The sequence below is a fragment of the Mustelus asterias genome (assembly GCF_964213995.1).
Source record: "Mustelus asterias chromosome 26 unlocalized genomic scaffold, sMusAst1.hap1.1 SUPER_26_unloc_15, whole genome shotgun sequence".
NCBI classification, from domain to species: domain Eukaryota; kingdom Metazoa; phylum Chordata; class Chondrichthyes; order Carcharhiniformes; family Triakidae; genus Mustelus; species Mustelus asterias.
In genome coordinates, this window is record NW_027590082.1 from 675,036 (window position 1) to 693,487 (window position 18,452).

Consider the following 18,452-nt stretch of genomic DNA (forward strand, 5'->3'; position numbering starts at 1 on the left):
ACGAATCTCCCCTGTCAATTAGGAGTGCCCCCTTTCATATAGGAGTGCCCCTTGTCAGTTAGGAGCTCCCCCTGTCAAATAGGAGTGGCCCCAGTAAATTAGGAGTGACCCCTGTCAATTAGGAGAGCCCCCTGTCAATGAAGATGTCACCCTGTCAATGAGGAATGCGCCACCGTCAATGAGGAGTGCCCCCCCCCCCTCGGTGAACGAGTAGTGCCCGCCCCATCAATGATGATTCACCCCATGTCAATGAGGAGTGCCCCCCATCAATGACGAGTGCCGCACCATCCATGAGGAGAGCACAACCATCAATGAGGAGTGCACCCTGTCAATGAGGAGTGCCCCATGTCGATTAAGAGTACCCCCTTGCAATTACGAGTGCCGCCTGTCCATTAGGAGCTCCCACTGTCAATTAGGAGTGCCCCCTGTCAATTAGGAGTGCTCCTTGTCATTTTGGAGTGCCTCCTACCAATTCGGAGTGACGCTGCCAATTAGGAGTGCCCCCTGTCAAATTGGAGTTCCCCCTGTCAATTTGGTGTGCCCCCTATCAAATTGGAGTACCCCCTATCAATTAGCCGTGCGGCCTGGCAATTAGTAGTACCCCCTGCCAATTCGTAGTGCCCGCTGCAAATGAGGCGTAGCCACTGTCAATTAGGAGTTCCCCATGTCGATTGGAGTGCCCCCTGTCAATTGGAGTGCCCCCTGCCAATTGGAGTGCCCCCTGTCAATTCGAGTAACCCCTGTCCATTGGAGTGCCCCCTGTCAATGAGGAGTGCCCCCTGTCAGTGCGGTGTGCCGCCTGTCAATGAGGACTTCACCCTATCAATGAGGATTGCCCCACCGTCAATGACGAATGCCACCCTGTGAATGAGTAGGGCCCCCCCCTCCATCTATGACGATTCCCCCCACGTCAATGAGGGCTTGTCCCCCCCCCCCCCCGCCAATCAAGTGTGCCCCAAAGTCAATGAGGAGTACCCCAAAATCCATGAGGAGGGCCCCACCAGCAATGCAGAGTGCCCCCTGTCAAGGAGGAGTGGCCCCCGTCACCTAGGAGTTACCCCAGTCAATTTAGAGCTCCCCCTGCCAAAGAGGAGTTCCCCCTGTCAATTAGGAGTGCCCCCTGCCAAAGAGGAAGCCCCTGTCAATGAGGGGTTCCACTTGTCAATGCGGAGAGCCCCACCGCCCATGAGGTGTGCCGAACCGTAAATGAGGAGTGCCCCCTGTCAATGAGGAGAACCCCCTGTCAATGAGGAGTGCCCACTGTCACTTAGGAGTGCCCCCCTTTCAATTTGGAGTGCCCCTTGTCAATTACGAGCTCCCCATATCAATTAGGAGTGCCCCCTGTCAATTAGAAGTGCCCCATGTCAATTAGGAGGGCCCCCTGACAATCAGCAGTGCCCCATGTCAATTAGGAGTGCCCCCTGTCAATTACGAGGCCGCTGTCAATGAGGAGTTCCACTTGTCAATGAGGAGTTCCCCACCGTCAATGGGGAGTGCCCAGCCGTCAATGAGGAGTGCCCCCTGTCAAGGAGGAGTGCCCCCTGTCAAGGAGGAGTGCCCCCTGTCAATGAGGAGTGCCCACTGTCCATGACGAGTGGCCCTGTCAATTAGGAGTACCCCCTGTCAATTAGGAGTGCCCCCTTCCAATTTGGAGTGTCCCTTATCAATTACGAGCCCCCCATGTCAATTAGGAGTGCCCAATGTCAATTAGGAGTGCCACATGTCAATTAGGAGTGCCCGCTGTCAATTTGGATGGTCCCCTGTCAACGAGGAGTGCCCCATGTCAATGGGGAGTGTCCCCTGTCAATGAGGAGTGCCCCCTGTTAATGAGGAGTCTCCCCTGTCAATGAGCAATGCCCACTGTCAATTAGTTCTGCCCCCTGTCAATTAGGATAGCGTCTTGTCAATTAGGAGCTTCCCCTGTCAATTAGGACTGGCCCCGGGCAATGAAGACTTCACCCTGTCAATTCGGAGTGGCCCCAGTAAATGAGGAGTGCCCCCTGTCAATTAGGAGAGCCCCCTGTCAATGAAGACTTCACCCTGACAATGAGGAGTGCCCCACCGTCAATGAGGAGTGCCCCCTGTCAATGAGGTGCGCCCGCTGTCCATGAGGAGTGGGCCTGTCAATTAGGAGTGCACGCTGTCAATTAGGAGTGCCCCCTGTCAATGAGGAGTGCCCCCTGTCAATGAGGAGTGTCCCCTGTCAATGAGGAGTGGCACCCGTCACCTAGGAGTGACCCTGTCAATTAGGAGTGCCCCCTGCCAAAGAGGTGGCTTCGGTAAATGAGGAGTTTCACTTGTCAATGAGGAGAGCACCCCGTCAATGAGGAATGCCCAAACGTCAATGAGGAGTGCCCAAACGTCAATGAGGAGTGCCCGCTCTCATTGAGGAGTTGCCCTGTCAATTATGAGTGCCCCCTGTGAATAAGGAGTGCCCCCCTTTCAATTAGCAGTGCCCCTAATCAATTACGAGCTCCCGCTGTCAATTAGGAGAGCCCCCTGTCAATGAAGACTTCACCCTGTCAATGAGGATTGCCCCACCATCAATGGGGAGTCCCCCCCCCCATGATTGATTAGTGCCCGCCCCGTCAATAAGGATTCCCCCACGTCAGTGAGGATTGCCCCACCGTCAATGAGGTGTGCCGCACCATCCATGAGGAGAGCCTCACCATCAACGCGGAGTACCCCTGACAATGAGGAGTGACCCCTTTCAATGAGGAGTGCACCCTGTCAATAAGGAGTGCCCCCGTCGATTAGGAGTACTCCCTGTCAATTAGCAGTGCCCCCTGCCAATTAAGAGTACCCCCTTGCAATTAGGAGTGCTGCCTGTTAGTAAGGAGCTCCCACTGTCAGTTAGAAGTGCCCCCTGTCAATTAGGAGTGCTCCCTGTCATTTTGGAGTGCCCCCTGCCAATTGAGAGTGAAGCTGCCAATTAGGAGTGCCCCCTGTCCATTTGGAGTTCCCCCTGTCAATATGGCCTCCCCCTATCAAATTGGAGTGCCCCCTGTCAATTAGCAGTGCCCCCTGGCAATTAGTAATACCCCCTGCCAATGAGTAGCGCCAGCAGCCATTTAGGAGGAGCCCCTGTCAATTAGGGTTCCCCCATTTCGATTGGCTTACACCCTGTCAATTGGACTGCCCCCTGTCAATTGGAGTCCCATTTGCCGATTGGAGTGCCGAATGACAATTGCAGTGCCCCCTGTCTACTGGAGTGCCCCCTGTCAATGAGGAGTGCCCCATGTAAATGAGGAGTGCCCAGCCGTCAATGAGGAGTGCCCCCTGTCAATGAGGACTGCCCCCTGTCAATGAGGAGTGCCCGCTGTCCATGAGGAGTGGCCCTGTCAATTAGGAGTGCTCCTTGTCATTTTGGAGTGCCTCCTGCCAATTCGGAGTGAAGCTGCCAATTAGGAGTGCCCCCTGTCAAATTGGAGTTCCCCCTGTCAATTTGGTGTGCCCCCTATCAAATTGGAGTACCCCCTGTCAATTAGCAGTGCGGCCTGGCAATTAGTAGTACCCCCTGCCAATTCGTAGTGCCCGCTGCAAATGAGGCGTAGCCACTGTCAATTAGGAGTTCCCCATGTCGATTGGAGTGCCCACTGTCAATTGGAGTGCCCCCTGCCAATTGGAGTGCCCCCTGCCAATTCGAGTAAGCCCTGTCCATTGGAGTGCCCCCTGTCAATGAGGAGTGCCCCCTGTCAGTGAGGTGTACCGCCTGTCAATGAGGACTTCACCCTGTCAATGAGGATTGCCCCACCGTCAAAGACGAGTGCCACCCTGTGAATGAGTAGTGCCCCCCCCTCCATCTATGACGATTTCCCCCGCCTCAATGAGGGCTTGTCCGCGCCCCCCCCCCCGCCAATCAGGTGTGCCCCAACGTCAATGAGGAGTACCCCAAAATCCATGAGGAGGGCCCCACCAGCAATGCGGAGTGCCCCCTGTCAAGGAGGAGTGGCCTCCGTCAATTGGGAGTTACCCCTGTCAATTTGGAGTGCCCCCTGCCAAAGAGGAGTTCCCCCTGTCAATTAGGAGTGTCCCCTGCCAAAGAGGAAGCCCCTATCAATGAGGAGTTCCACTTTTCAATGCGGAGAGCCCCACTTGTCAATTAGGAGTACCCCCCTTTCAATTAGGAGTGCCCCTTGTCAATTACGAGCTCCCCATATCAATGAGGAGTTCCCCCTCTCAATTAGGAGTGCCCCGTGTCAATTCGGAGGGCCCCCTTACAATCAGCAGTGCCCCATGTCAATTAGGAGTGCCCCCTGTCAATTAGGAGGCCGCTGTCAATGAGGAGTTCCACTTGTCAATGAGGAGTCCCCCACCGTCAATGAGGAGTGCCCAGCCGTCAATGAGAAGTGCCCCCTGTCAATGAGGAGTGCCCCCTGTCAATGAGGAGTGCCCACTGTCCATGACGAGTGGCCCTGTCAATTAGGAGTACCCCCTGTCAATTAGGAGTGCCCCCTTCCAATTTGGAGTGTCCCTTATCAATTACGAGCTCCCCATGTCAATTAGGAGTGCCCAATGTCAATTAGGAGTGCCACATGTCAATTCGGAGTGCCCGCTGTCAATTGGGAGTGTCCCCTGTCAATGAGGAGTGCCCCCTGTCAATGGGATGTGTCCCCTGTCAATGAGGAGTGCCCCCTGTCAATGAGGAGTGCCCACTGTCCATGACGAGTGGCCCTGTCAATTAGGAGTACCCCCTGTCAATTAGGAGTGCCCCCTTCCAATTTGGAGTGTACCTTATCAATTACGAGCTCCCCATGTCAATTAGGAGTGCCCCATGACAATTAGGAGTGCCCGCTGTCAATTGGGAGTGTCCCCTGTCACTGAGGAGTGTAACCCTGTCAATGGGGAGTGTCCCCTGTCAATGAGGAGTGCCCCCTGTTAATGAGGAGTCTCCCCTGTCAATGAGCAATGCCCACTGTCAATTAGTTCTGCCCCCTGTCAATTAGGAGAGCGTCTTGTCAATTAGGAGCTCCCCCTGTCAATTAGGACTGGCCCCGGTCAATGCAGACTTCACCCTGTCAATTCGGAGTGGCCCCAGTAAATGAGGAGTGCCCCCTGTCAATTAGGAGAGCCCCCTGTCAATGAAGACTTCACCCTGTCAATGAGGAGTGCCCCACCGTCAATGAGGAGTGCCCCCTGTCAATGAGGTGTGCCCGCTGTCCATGAGGAGTGGGCCTGTCAATTAGGAGTGCCCGCTGTCAATTAGGAGTGCCCCCTGTCAATGAGGAGTGCCCCCTGTCAATGAGGAGTGTCCCCTGTCAATGAGGAGTGGCACCCGTCACCTAGGAGTGACCCTGTCAATTAGGAGTGGCACCTTTCAAAGAGGAGTGCCCCCTGTTAATGAGGAGTGGCACCCGTCACCTAGGAGTGACCCCTGTCAATTAGGAGTGCCCCCTGCCAAAGAGGTGGCTTCGGTAAATGAGGAGTTTCACTTGTCAATGAGGAGAGCACCCCGTCAATGAGGAGTGCCCAACCGTCAATGAGGAGTGCCCGCTGTCATTGAGGAGTTGCCCTGTCAATTATGAGGGCCCCCTGTGAATAAGGAGTGCCGCCCTTTCAATTAGCAGTGCCCCTAATCAATTACGAGCTCCCGCTGTCAATTAGGAGAGCCCCCTGTCAATGAAGACTTCACCCTGTCAATGAGGATTGCCCCACCGTCAATGAGGAGTGCCTCCCCATGATTGAATAGTGCCCGCCCCGTCAATAAGGATTCCCAAACGTCAATGAGGAGTGCCCCACCGTCAATGAGGTGTGCCGCACCATCCATGAGGAGAGCCTCACCATCAATGCGGAGTACCCCTGACAATGAGGAGAGCCCCCTTTCAATGAGGAGTGCACCCTGTCAATAAGGAGTGCCCCCTGTCGATTAGGAGTACTCCCTGTCAATTAGCAGTGCCCCCTGCCAATTAAGAGTACCCCCTTGCAATTAGGAGTGCTGCTTGTTAGTTAGGAGCTCCCACTGTCAGTTAGAAGTGCCCCCTGTCAATTAGGAGTGCTCCCTGTAGTTTTGGAGTGCCCCCTGCCAATTCAGAGTGAAGCTGCCAATTAGGAGTGCCCCCTGTCAATTTGGAGTTCCCCCTGTCAATTTGGCTTCCCCCTATCAAATTTTAGTATCCCCTGTCAATTAGCAGTGCCCCCTGGCAATTAGTAATACCCCCTGCCAATTAGTAGTGCCCGCAGCCATTTAGGAGGAGCCCCTGTCAATTAGGATTCCCCCATGTCAATTGGATTACACCCTGTCAATTGGACTGCCCCCTGTCAATTGGAGTCCCATTTGCCGATTGGAGTGCCGAATGACAATTGCAGTGCCCCCTGTCTACTGGAGTGCCCCCTGTCAATGAGTAGTGCCCCATGTAAATGAGGAGTGCCCAGCCGTCAATGAGGAGTGCCCCCTGTCAATGAGGAGTGCCCCCTGTCAATGAGGAGTGCCCGCTGTCCATGAGGAGTGGCCCTGTCAATTAGGAGTGCTCCTTGTCATTTTGGAGTGCCTCCTGCCAATTCGGAGTGAAGCTGCCAATTAGGAGTGCCCCCTGTCAAAGTGGAGTTCCCCCTGTCAATTTGGTGTGCCCCCTATCAAATTGGAGTACCCCCTGTCAATTAGCAGTGCGGCCTGGCAATTAGTAGTACCCCCTGCCAATTCGTAGTGCCCGCTGCAAATGAGGCGTAGCCACTGTCAATTAGGAGTTCCCCATGTCGATTGGAGTGCCCCCTGTCAATTGGAGTGCCCCCTGCCAATTGGAGTGCCCCCTGTCAATTCGAGTAACCCCTGTCCATTGGAGTGCCCCCTGTCAATGAGGAGTGCCCCCTGTCAGTGAGCTGTGCCGCCTGTCAATGAGGACTTCACCCTGTCAATGAGGATTGCCCCACCGTCAATGACGAGTGCCACCCTGTGAATGAGTAGTGCCCCCTCCTCCATCTATGACGATTCCCCCCACGTCAATGAGGGCTTGTGTCCCCCCCCCCCCCCCGCCAATCAGGTGTGCCCCAACGTCAATGACGAGTTCCCCAAAATCCATGAGGAGGGCCCCACCAGCAATGCGGAGTGCCCCCTGTCAAGGAGGAGTGGCCTCCTTCACCTAGGAGGTACCCCTGTCAATTTGGAGTGCCCCCTGCCAAAGAGGAGTTCCCCCCGTCAATTAGGAGTGTCCCCTGCCAAAGAGGAAGCCCCTGTCAATGAGGAGTTCCACTTGTCAATGCGGAGAGCCCCACCGCCCATGAGGTGTGCCGAACCGTAAATGAGGAGTGCCCCCTGTCAATGAGGAGAGCCCCCTGTCAATGAGGAGTGCCCACTGTCAATGAGGAGTGGCCCTGTCAATTAGGAGTGCCCCCTGTCACTTAGGAGTGCCCCCCTTTCAATTTGGAGTGTCCCTTGTCAATTACGAGCTCCCCATATCAATTAGGAGTGACCCCTGTCAATTAGGAGTGCCCCATGTCAATTAGGAGGGCGCCCTGACAATCAGCAGTGCCCCATGTCAATTAGGAGTGCCCCCTGTCAATTACGAGGCCGCTGTCAATGAGGAGTTCCACTTAGAACATAGAACATTACAGCGCAGAACAGGCCCTTCGGCCCACGATGTTGCACCGACCAGTTAAAAAAAAAACTGTGACCCTCCAACCTAAACCAATTTCTTTTCGTCCATGAACCTATCTACGGATCTCTTAAACGCCCCCAAACTAGGCGCATTTACTACTGATGCTGGCAGGGCATTCCAATCCCTCACCACCCTCTGGGTAAAGAACCTACCCCTGACATCGGTTCTATAACTACCCCCCCTCAATTTAAAGCCATGCCCCCTCGTGCTGGATTTCTCCATCAGAGGAAAAAGGCTATCACTATCCACCCTATCTAAACCTCTAATCATCTTATATGTTTCAATAAGATCCCCTCTTAGCCGCCGCCTTTCCAGCGAAAACAATCCCAAATCCCTCAGCCTCTCCTCATAGGATCTCCCCTCCATACCAGGCAACATCCTGGTAAACCTCCTCTGCACCCTCTCCAAAGCCTCCACATCCTTCCTGTAATGTGGGGACCAGAACTGCACACAGTACTCCAAGTGCGGCCGCACCAGAGTTGTGTACAGTTGCAACATAACGCTACGACTCCTAAATTCAATCCCCCTGCCAATAAACGCCAAGACACCATATGCCTTCTTAACAACCTTATCTACTTGATTCCCAACTTTCAGGGATCTATGCACACATACACCTAGATCCCTCTGCTCCTCCACACTATTCAAAGTCCTCCCGTTAGCCCTATACTCAACACATCTGTTATTCCTACCAAAGTGAATTACCTCACACTTCTCCGCATTAAACTCCATCCGCCACCTCTCGGCCCAACTTTGCAACCTGTCTAAGTCTTCCTGCAAACTACGACACCCTTCCTCACTGTCTACCACACCACCGACTTTGGTGTCATCAGCAAATTTGCTAATCCACCCAACTATACCCTCATCCAGATCATTAATAAATATTACAAACTTGTCAATGAGGAGTTCCCCACCGTCAATGAGGAGTGCCCAGCCGTCAATGAGGAGTGCCCCCTGTCAAGGAGGAGTGCCCCCGTCAATGAGGAGTGCCCACTGTCCATGACGAGTGGCCCTGTCAATTAGGAGTACCCCCTGTCAATTAGGAGTGCCCGCTTCCAATTTGGAGTGTCCCTTATCAATTACGAGCTCCCCATGTGAATTAGGAGTGCCCAATGTCAATTAGGAGTGCCACATGTCAATTAGGAGTGCCCGCTGTCAATTTGGATGGTCCCCTGTCAACGAGGAGTGCCCCCTGTCAATGGGGAGTGTCCCCTGTCAATGAGGAGTGCCCCCTGTTAATGAGGAGTCTCCCCTGTCAATGAGCAATGCCCACTGTCAATTAGTTCTGCCCCCTGTCAATTAGGAGAGCGTCTTGTCAATTAGGAGCTCCCCCTGTCAATTAGGACTGGCCCCGGGCAATGAAGACTTCACCCTGTCAATTCGGAGTGGCCCCAGTAAATGAGGAGTGCCCTCTGTCAATTAGGAGAGCCCCCTGTCAATGAAGACTTCACCCTGTCAATGAGGAGTGCCCCACCGTCAATGAGGAGTGCCCCCTGTCAATGAGGTGTGCCCGCTGTCCATGAGGAGTGGGCCTGTCAATTAGGAGTGCCCCCTGTCAATGAGGAGTGCCCCCTGTCAATGAGGAGTGTCCCCTGTCAATGAGGAGTGGCACCCGTCACCAAGGAGTGACCCTGTCAATTAGGAGTGCCCCCTGCCAAAGAGGTGATTCGGTTAATGAGGAGTTTCACTTGTCAATGAGGAGAGCACCCCGTCAATGAGGAGTGCCCAAACGTCAATGAGGAGTGCCCGCTCTCATTGAGGAGTTGCCCTGTCAATAATGAGTGCCCCCTGTGAATAAGGAGTGCCCCCCTTTCAATTAGCAGTGCCCCTAATCAATTACGAGCTCCCGCTGTCAATTAGGAGAGCCCCCTGTCAATGAAGACTTCACCCTGTCAATGAGGATAGCCCCACCGTCAATGAGGAGTCCCCCCCCCCCATGATTGATTAGTGCCCGCCCCGTCAATAAGGATTCCCCCACGTCAGTGAGGAGTGCCCCACCGTCAATGAGGTGTGCCGCACCATCCATGAGGAGAGCCTCACCATCAATGCGGAGTACCCCTGACAATGAGGAGTGACCCCTTTCAATGAGGAGTGCACCCTGTCAATAAGGAGTGCCCCCGTCGATTAGGAGTACTCCCTGTCAATTAGCAGTGCCCCCTGCCAATTAAGAGTACCCCCTTGCAATTAGGAGTGCTGCTTGTTAGTAAGGAGCTCCCACTGTCAGTTAGAAGTGCCCCCTGTCAATTAGGAGTGCTCCCTGTCATTTTGGAGTGCCCCCTGCCAATTCAGAGTGAAGCTGCCAATTAGGTGTGCCCCCTGTCCATTTGGAGTTCCCCCTGTCAATTTGGCCTCCCCCTATCAAATTGGAGTATCCCCTGTCAATTAGCAGTGCCCCCTGGCAATTAGTAATACCCCCTGCCAATTAGTAGCGCCCGCAGCCATTTAGGAGGAGCCCCTGTCAATTAGGGTTCCCCCATGTCAATTGGCTTACACCCTGTCAATTGGACTGCCCCCTGTCAATTGGAGTCCCATTTGCCGATTGGAGTGCCAAATGACAATTGCAGTGCCCCCTGTCTACTGGAGTGCCCCCTGTCAATGAGAAGTGCCCCATGTAAATGAGGAGTGCCCAGCCGTCAATGAGGAGTGCCCCCTGTCAATGAGGACTGCCCCCTGTCAATGAGGAGTGCCCGCTGTCCATGAGGAGTGGCCCTGTCAATTAGGAGTGCTCCTTGTCATTTTGGAGTGCCTCCTGCCAATTCGGAGTGAAGCTGCCAATTAGGAGTGCCCCCTGTCAAATTGGAGTTCCCCCTGTCAATTTGGTGTGCCCCCTATCAAATTGGAGTACCCCCTGTCAATTAGCAGTGCGGCCTGGCAATTAGTAGTACCCCCTGCCAATTCGTAGTGCCCGCTGCAAATGAGGCGTAGCCACTGTCAATTAGGAGTTCCCCATGTCGATTGGAGTGCCCACTGTCAATTGGAGTGCCCCCTGCCAATTGGAGTGCCCCCTGCCAATTCGAGTAAGCCCTGTCCATTGGAGTGCCCCCTGTCAATGAGGAGTGCCCCCTGTCAGTGAGGTGTACCGCCTGTCAATGAGGACTTCACCCTGTCAATGAGGATTGCCCCACCGTCAAAGACGAGTGCCACCCTGTGAGTGAGTAGTGCCCCCCCCTCCATCTATGACGATTTCCCCCACGTCAATGAGGGCTTGTCCGCCCCCCCGCCCCCGCGCCAATCAGGTGTGCCCCAACGTCAATGAGGAGTACCCCAAAATCCATGAGGAGGGCCCCACCAGCAATGCGGAGTGCCCCCTGTCAAGGAGGAGTGGCCTCCGTCAACTAGGAGTTACCCCAGTCAATTCGGAGTGCCCCCTGCCAAAGAGGAGTTCCCCCTGTCAATTAGGAGTGTCCCCTGCCAAAGAGGAAGCCCTATCAATGAGGAGTTCCACTTTTCAATGCGGAGAGCCCCACTTGTCAATTAGGAGTACCCCCTTTCAATTAGGAGTGCCCCTTGTCAATTACGAGCTCCCCATATCAATGAGGAGTTCCCTCTGTCAATTAGGAGTGCCCCGTGTCAATTCGGAGTGCCCCCTTACAATCAGCAGTGCCCCATGTCAATTAGGAGTGCCCCCTGTCAATTAGGAGGCCGCTGTCAATGAGGAGTTCCACTTGTCAATGAGGAGTCCCCCACCGTCAATGAGGAGTGCCCAGCCGTCAATGAGGAGTGCCCCCTGTCAAGGAGGAGTGCCCCCTGTCAATGAGGAGTGCCCACTGTCCATGACGAGTGGCCCTGTCAATTAGGAGTACCCCCTGTCACTTAGCAGTGCCCCCCTTTCAATTAGGAGTGCCCCTTGTCAATTACGAGCTGCCCATATCAATTAGGAGTGCCCCCTGACAATTAGGAGTGCCCCCTTTCAATTAGGAGTGCCCCATGTAAGTTAGGAGTGCCCCCTGACAATCAGCAGTGCCCCATGTCAATTAGGAGTGCCCCCTGTCAATTAGGAGTCCGCTGTCAATGAGGAGTTCCACTTGTCAATGCGGAGAGCCCCACCGTCCATGACGTGTGCCCAGCCGTCAATGAGGAGTGCCCCCTGTCAAGGAGGAGTGCCCCCTGTCAATGAGGAGTGCCCACTGTCCATGACGAGTGGCCCTGTCAATTAGGAGTACCCCCTGTCAATTAGGAGTGCCCCCTTCCAATTTGGAGTGTCCCTTATCAATTACGAGCTCCCCATGTGAATTAGGAGTGCCCAATGTCAATTAGGAGTGCCACATGTCAATTAGGAGTGCCCGCTGTCAATTTGGATGGTCCCCTGTCAACGAGGAGTGCCCCCTGTCAATGGGGAGTGCCCCCTGTCAATGAGGAGTGCCCCCTGTCAATGAGGAGTGTCCCCTGTCAATGAGGAGTGGCACCCGTCACCAAGGAGTGACCCTGTCAATTAGGAGTGCCCCCTGCCAAAGAGGTGATTCGGTTAATGAGGAGTTTCACTTGTCAATGAGGAGAGCACCCCGTCAATGAGGAGTGCCCAAACGTCAATGAGGAGTGCCCGCTCTCATTGAGGAGTTGCCCTGTCAATAATGAGTGCCCCCTGTGAATAAGGAGTGCCCCCCTTTCAAATAGCAGTGCCCCTAATCAATTACGAGCTCCCGCTGTCAATTAGGAGAGCCCCCTGTCAATGAAGACTTCACCCTGTCAATGAGGATAGCCCCACCGTCAATGAGGAGTCCCCCCCCCCCATGATTGATTAGTGCCCGCCCCGTCAATAAGGATTCCCCCACGTCAGTGAGGAGTGCCCCACCGTCAATGAGGTGTGCCGCACCATCCATGAGGAGAGCCTCACCATCAATGCGGAGTACCCCTGACAATGAGGAGTGACCCCTTTCAATGAGGAGTGCACCCTGTCAATAAGGAGTGCCCCCGTCGATTAGGAGTACTCCCTGTCAATTAGCAGTGCCCCCTGCCAATTAAGAGTACCCCCTTGCAATTAGGAGTGCTGCTTGTTAGTAAGGAGCTCCCACTGTCAGTTAGAAGTGCCCCCTGTCAATTAGGAGTGCTCCCTGTCATTTTGGAGTGCCCCCTGCCAATTCAGAGTGAAGCTGCCAATTAGGTGTGCCCCCTGTCCATTTGGAGTTCCCCCTGTCAATTTGGCCTCCCCCTATCAAATTGGAGTATCCCCTGTCAATTAGCAGTGCCCCCTGGCAATTAGTAATACCCCCTGCCAATTAGTAGCGCCCGCAGCCATTTAGGAGGAGCCCCTGTCAATTAGGGTTCCCCCATGTCAATTGGCTTACACCCTGTCAATTGGACTGCCCCCTGTCAATTGGAGTCCCATTTGCCGATTGGAGTGCCAAATGACAATTGCAGTGCCCCCTGTCTACTGGAGTGCCCCCTGTCAATGAGAAGTGCCCCATGTAAATGAGGAGTGCCCAGCCGTCAATGAGGAGTGCCCCCTGTCAATGAGGACTGCCCCCTGTCAATGAGGAGTGCCCGCTGTCCATGAGGAGTGGCCCTGTCAATTAGGAGTGCTCCTTGTCATTTTGGAGTGCCTCCTGCCAATTCGGAGTGAAGCTGCCAATTAGGAGTGCCCCCTGTCAAATTGGAGTTCCCCCTGTCAATTTGGTGTGCCCCCTGTCAAATTGGAGTACCCCCTGTCAATTAGCAGTGCGGCCTGGCAATTAGTAGTACCCCCTGCCAATTCGTAGTGCCCGCTGCAAATGAGGCGTAGCCACTGTCAATTAGGAGTTCCCCATGTCGATTGGAGTGCCCACTGTCAATTGGAGTGCCCCCTGCCAATTGGAGTGCCCCCTGCCAATTCGAGTAAGCCCTGTCCATTGGAGTGCCCCCTGTCAATGAGGAGTGCCCCCTGTCAGTGAGGTGTACCGCCTGTCAATGAGGACTTCACCCTGTCAATGAGGATTGCCCCACCGTCAAAGACGAGTGCCACCCTGTGAGTGAGTAGTGCCCCCCCCTCCATCTATGACGATTTCCCCCACGTCAATGAGGGCTTGTCCGCCCCCCCGCCCCCGCGCCAATCAGGTGTGCCCCAACGTCAATGAGGAGTACCCCAAAATCCATGAGGAGGGCCCCACCAGCAATGCGGAGTGCCCCCTGTCAAGGAGGAGTGGCCTCCGTCAACTAGGAGTTACCCCAGTCAATTCGGAGTGCCCCCTGCCAAAGAGGAGTTCCCCCTGTCAATTAGGAGTGTCCCCTGCCAAAGAGGAAGCCCTATCAATGAGGAGTTCCACTTTTCAATGCGGAGAGCCCCACTTGTCAATTAGGAGTACCCCCTTTCAATTAGGAGTGCCCCTTGTCAATTACGAGCTCCCCATATCAATGAGGAGTTCCCTCTGTCAATTAGGAGTGCCCCGTGTCAATTCGGAGTGCCCCCTTACAATCAGCAGTGCCCCATGTCAATTAGGAGTGCCCCCTGTCAATTAGGAGGCCGCTGTCAATGAGGAGTTCCACTTGTCAATGAGGAGTCCCCCACCGTCAATGAGGAGTGCCCAGCCGTCAATGAGGAGTGCCCCCTGTCAAGGAGGAGTGCCCCCTGTCAATGAGGAGTGCCCACTGTCCATGACGAGTGGCCCTGTCAATTAGGAGTACCCCCTGTCACTTAGCAGTGCCCCCCTTTCAATTAGGAGTGCCCCTTGTCAATTACGAGCTGCCCATATCAATTAGGAGTGCCCCCTGACAATTAGGAGTGCCCCCTTTCAATTAGGAGTGCCCCATGTAAGTTAGGAGTGCCCCCTGACAATCAGCAGTGCCCCATGTCAATTAGGAGTGCCCCCTGTCAATTAGGAGTCCGCTGTCAATGAGGAGTTCCACTTGTCAATGCGGAGAGCCCCACCGTCCATGACGTGTGCCCAGCCGTCAATGAGGAGTGCCCCCTGTCAAGGAGGAGTGCCCCCTGTCAATGAGGAGTGCCCACTGTCCATGACGAGTGGCCCTGTCAATTAGGAGTACCCCCTGTCAATTAGGAGTGCCCCCTTCCAATTTGGAGTGTCCCTTATCAATTACGAGCTCCCCATGTGAATTAGGAGTGCCCAATGTCAATTAGGAGTGCCACATGTCAATTAGGAGTGCCCGCTGTCAATTTGGATGGTCCCCTGTCAACGAGGAGTGCCCCCTGTCAATGGGGAGTGTCCCCTGTCAATGAGGAGTGCCCCCTGTTAATGAGGAGTCTCCCCTGTCAATGAGCAATGCCCACTGTCAATTAGTTCTGCCCCCTGTCAATTAGGAGAGCGTCTTGTCAATTAGGAGCTCCCCCTGTCAATTAGGACTGGCCCCGGGCAATGAAGACTTCACCCTGTCAATTCGGAGTGGCCCCAGTAAATGAGGAGTGCCCTCTGTCAATTAGGAGAGCCCCCTGTCAATGAAGACTTCACCCTGTCAATGAGGAGTGCCCCACCGTCAATGAGGAGTGCCCCCTGTCAATGAGGTGTGCCCGCTGTCCATGAGGAGTGGGCCTGTCAATTCGGAGTGCCCGCTGTCCATTAGGAGTGCCCCCTGTCAATGAGGAGTGCCCCCTGTCAATGAGGAGTGTCCCCTGTCAATGTGGAGTGGCACTCGTCACCTAGGAGTGACCCTGTCAATTAGGAGTGCCCCCTGCCAAAGAGGTGGCTTCGGTAAATGAGGAGTTTCACTTGTCAATGAGGAGAGCACCCCGTCAATGAGGAGTGCCCAAACGTCAATGAGGAGTGCCCTCTATCATTGAGGAGTTGTCCTGTCAATTATGAGTGCCCCCTGTGAATAAGGAGTGACCCCCTTTCAATTAGCAGTGCCCCTAATCAATTACGAGCTCCCGCTGTCAATTAGGAGAGCCCCCTGTCAATGAAGACTTCACCCTGTCAATGAGGATTGCCCCACCGTCAATGAGGAGTGCCCCCCCACATGATTGATTAGTGCCCGCCCCGTCAATAAGGATTCCCCCACGTCAGTGAGGAGTGCCCCACCGTCAATGAGGTGTGCCGCACCATCCATGAGGAGAGCCTCACCATCAATGCGGAGTACCCCTGACAATGAGGAGTGACCCCTTTCAATGAGGAGTGCACCCTGTCAATAAGGAGTGCCCCCGTCGATTAGGAGTACTCCCTGTCAATTAGCAGTGCCCCCTGCCAATTAAGAGTACCCCCTTGCAATTAGGAGTGCTGCTTATTAGTAAGGAGCTCCCACTGTCAGTTAGAAGTGCCCCCTGTCAATTAGGAGTGCTCCCTGTCATTTTGGAGTGCCCCCTGCCAATTCAGAGTGAAGCTGCCAATTAGGAGTGTCCCCTGTCCATTTGGAGTTCCCCCTGTCAATTTGGCCTCCCCCTATCAAATTGGAGTATCCCCTGTCAATTAGCAGTGCCCCCTGGCAATTAGTAATACCCCCTGCCAATTAGTAGCGCCCGCAGCCATTTAGGAGGAGCCCCTGTCAATTAGGGTTCCCCCATGTCAATTGGATTACACCCTGTCAATTGGACTGCCCCCTGTCAATTGGAGTCCCATTTGCCGATTGGAGTGCCGAATGACAATTGCAGTGCCCCCTGCCTACTGGAGTGCCCCCTGTCAATGAGGAGTGCCCCATGTAAATGAGGAGTGCCCAGCCGTCAATGAGGAGTGCCCCCTGTCAATGAGGAGTGCCCCCTGTCAATGAGGGGTGACGGCTGTCAATGAGGAGTGGCCCTGTCAATTAGGAGTGCCCCCCTTTCAATTTGGAATGTCCCTTATCAATTACGAGCTCCCCATGTCAATTAGGAGTGCCCCATGTCAATTAGGAGTGCCACATGTCAATTAGGACTGCCCGCTGTCAATTAGGAGTGTCCCCTGTCAATGAGGAGTGCCCCCTGTCAATGGGGTTGTCCCCTGTCAATGACGAGTGCCCCCTGTTAATGAGGAGTCTGCCCTGTCAATGAGCAATGCCCAATGTCACTTTGTTCTGCCCCCTGTCAATTAGGAGAGCGCCTTGTCAATTAGAAGCTCCCCCTGTCAATTAGGAGTGGCCCCAGTAAATGAGGAGTGCCCCCTGTCAATTAGGAGAGCCCCCTGTCAATGAAGACTTCACCCTGTCAACGAGGAGTGCCGCACCGTCAATGAGGAGTGCCCAGCCGTCAATGAGGAGTGCCCCCTGTCAATGAGGAGTGCCCGCTGTCCATGATGAGTGGGCCTGTCAATTAGGAGTGCCCGCTGTCAATGAGGAGTTCCCCCAGTCAAAGAGGAGTGCCCCCTGTCAATGAGGAGTGTCCTCTGTCAATGAGGAGTGCCCCCTGTTAATGAGGAGTCTCCCCTGTCAATGTGCAACGCCCACTGTCAATTAGTTCTGCCCCCTGTCAATTTGGATAGCGCCTTGTCAATTAGGAGCGCCCCCTGTCAATTAGGAGTGGCCCCAGTAAATTAGGAATGACCCTGTCAATTAGGAGAGCCCCCTATCAATGAAGACTTCACCCTGTCAATGAGGAGTGCACCACCGTCAATGAGGAGTGCCCCCCTCCGTCTATGACGATTCCCCCCACGTCAATGAGGAGTGCCCCGCCCCCCTTCAATGAGGAGTGCCCCACCGTCATGCGGAGTGCCCCAAAATCCATGAGGAGGGCCCCACAATCAATGCGGAGTGCCCCCTGTCAAGGAGGAGTGGCACCCGTCACCTCGGAGTGACCCTTGTCAATTAGGAGTGGCTCCTGTCAAAGAGGAGTGCCCCCTGTCAATTAGGAGTGCCCCCTGCCAAAGAGAAGGCTTCGGTCAATGAGGAGTTTCACTTGTCAATGAGGAGAGCACCCCGTCAATGAGGAGTGCCCAACCGTCAATGAAGAGTGCCCGCTGTCATTGAGGAGTTGCCCTGTCAATTATGAGTGCCCCCTGTGAATAAGGAGTGCCCCCCTTTCAATTAGGAGTGCCCCTTTTTAATTACGAGCTCCCCATTTCAATTAGGAGTTCCCCTGTCAATTAGGAGTGCCCCATGTCAATTACGAGTTCCCCCTGACAATTAGCAGTGCCCCATGTCAATTAGGAGTGCCCCTGTTAATTAGGAGGCTGCTGTCAATGAGGAGTTCCACTTGTCAATGAGGAGTGCCCCACCGTCAATGAGGAGTGCCCAGCCGTCAATGAGGAGTGCCCCCTGTCAAAGAGGAGTGCCCCCTGCCAATTAGGAGTGCCCCCCTTTCAATTTGCAGTGTCCCTTATCGATTACGAGCTCCCCATGTGAATTAGGAGTGCCCCATGTCAATTAGGAGTGCCCGCTGTCAATTAGGAGTGTCCCCTGTCAATGAGGAGTGCCCCCTGTCAATGGGGAGTGTCCCCTGTCAATGAGGAGTGCCCCCTGTTAATGAGGAGTCTCCGCTGTCAATGAGCAATGCCCACTGTCAATTAGTTCTGCCCCCTGTCAATTAGGAGAGCGTCTTGTCAATTAGGAGATCCCCCTGTCAATTAGGAGTGGCCGCAGTAAATTAGGAGTGCCCCCTGTCAATTAGGAGAGACCCCTGTCAATGAAAACTTCACCCTGTCAATGAGGAGTGCCCCACCGTCAATGAGGAGTGCCCAGCCGTCAATGAGGAGTGTCCCCTGTCAATGAGGAGTGCCCCCTCTCAATGAGGAGTGCCCCCTGTCAATGAGGTGTGCCCCCTGTCCATGATGAGTGGGCCTGTCAATTAGGAGTGCCCGCTGTCAATAGGAAGTTCCCCCAGTCAAGGAGGAGTGCCCCCTGTCAATTAGTAGAGCCCCCTATCAATGAAGACTTCACCCTGTCAATGAGGAGTGCACCACCGTCAATGAGGAGTGCCCCCCATGATTGAATAGTGCCCGCCCCGTCAATGAGGATTCCCCCACGTCAATGAGGAGTGCCCCACCGTCAATGAGGAGTGCCGCACCATCCATGAGGAGAGCCTCACCATCAATG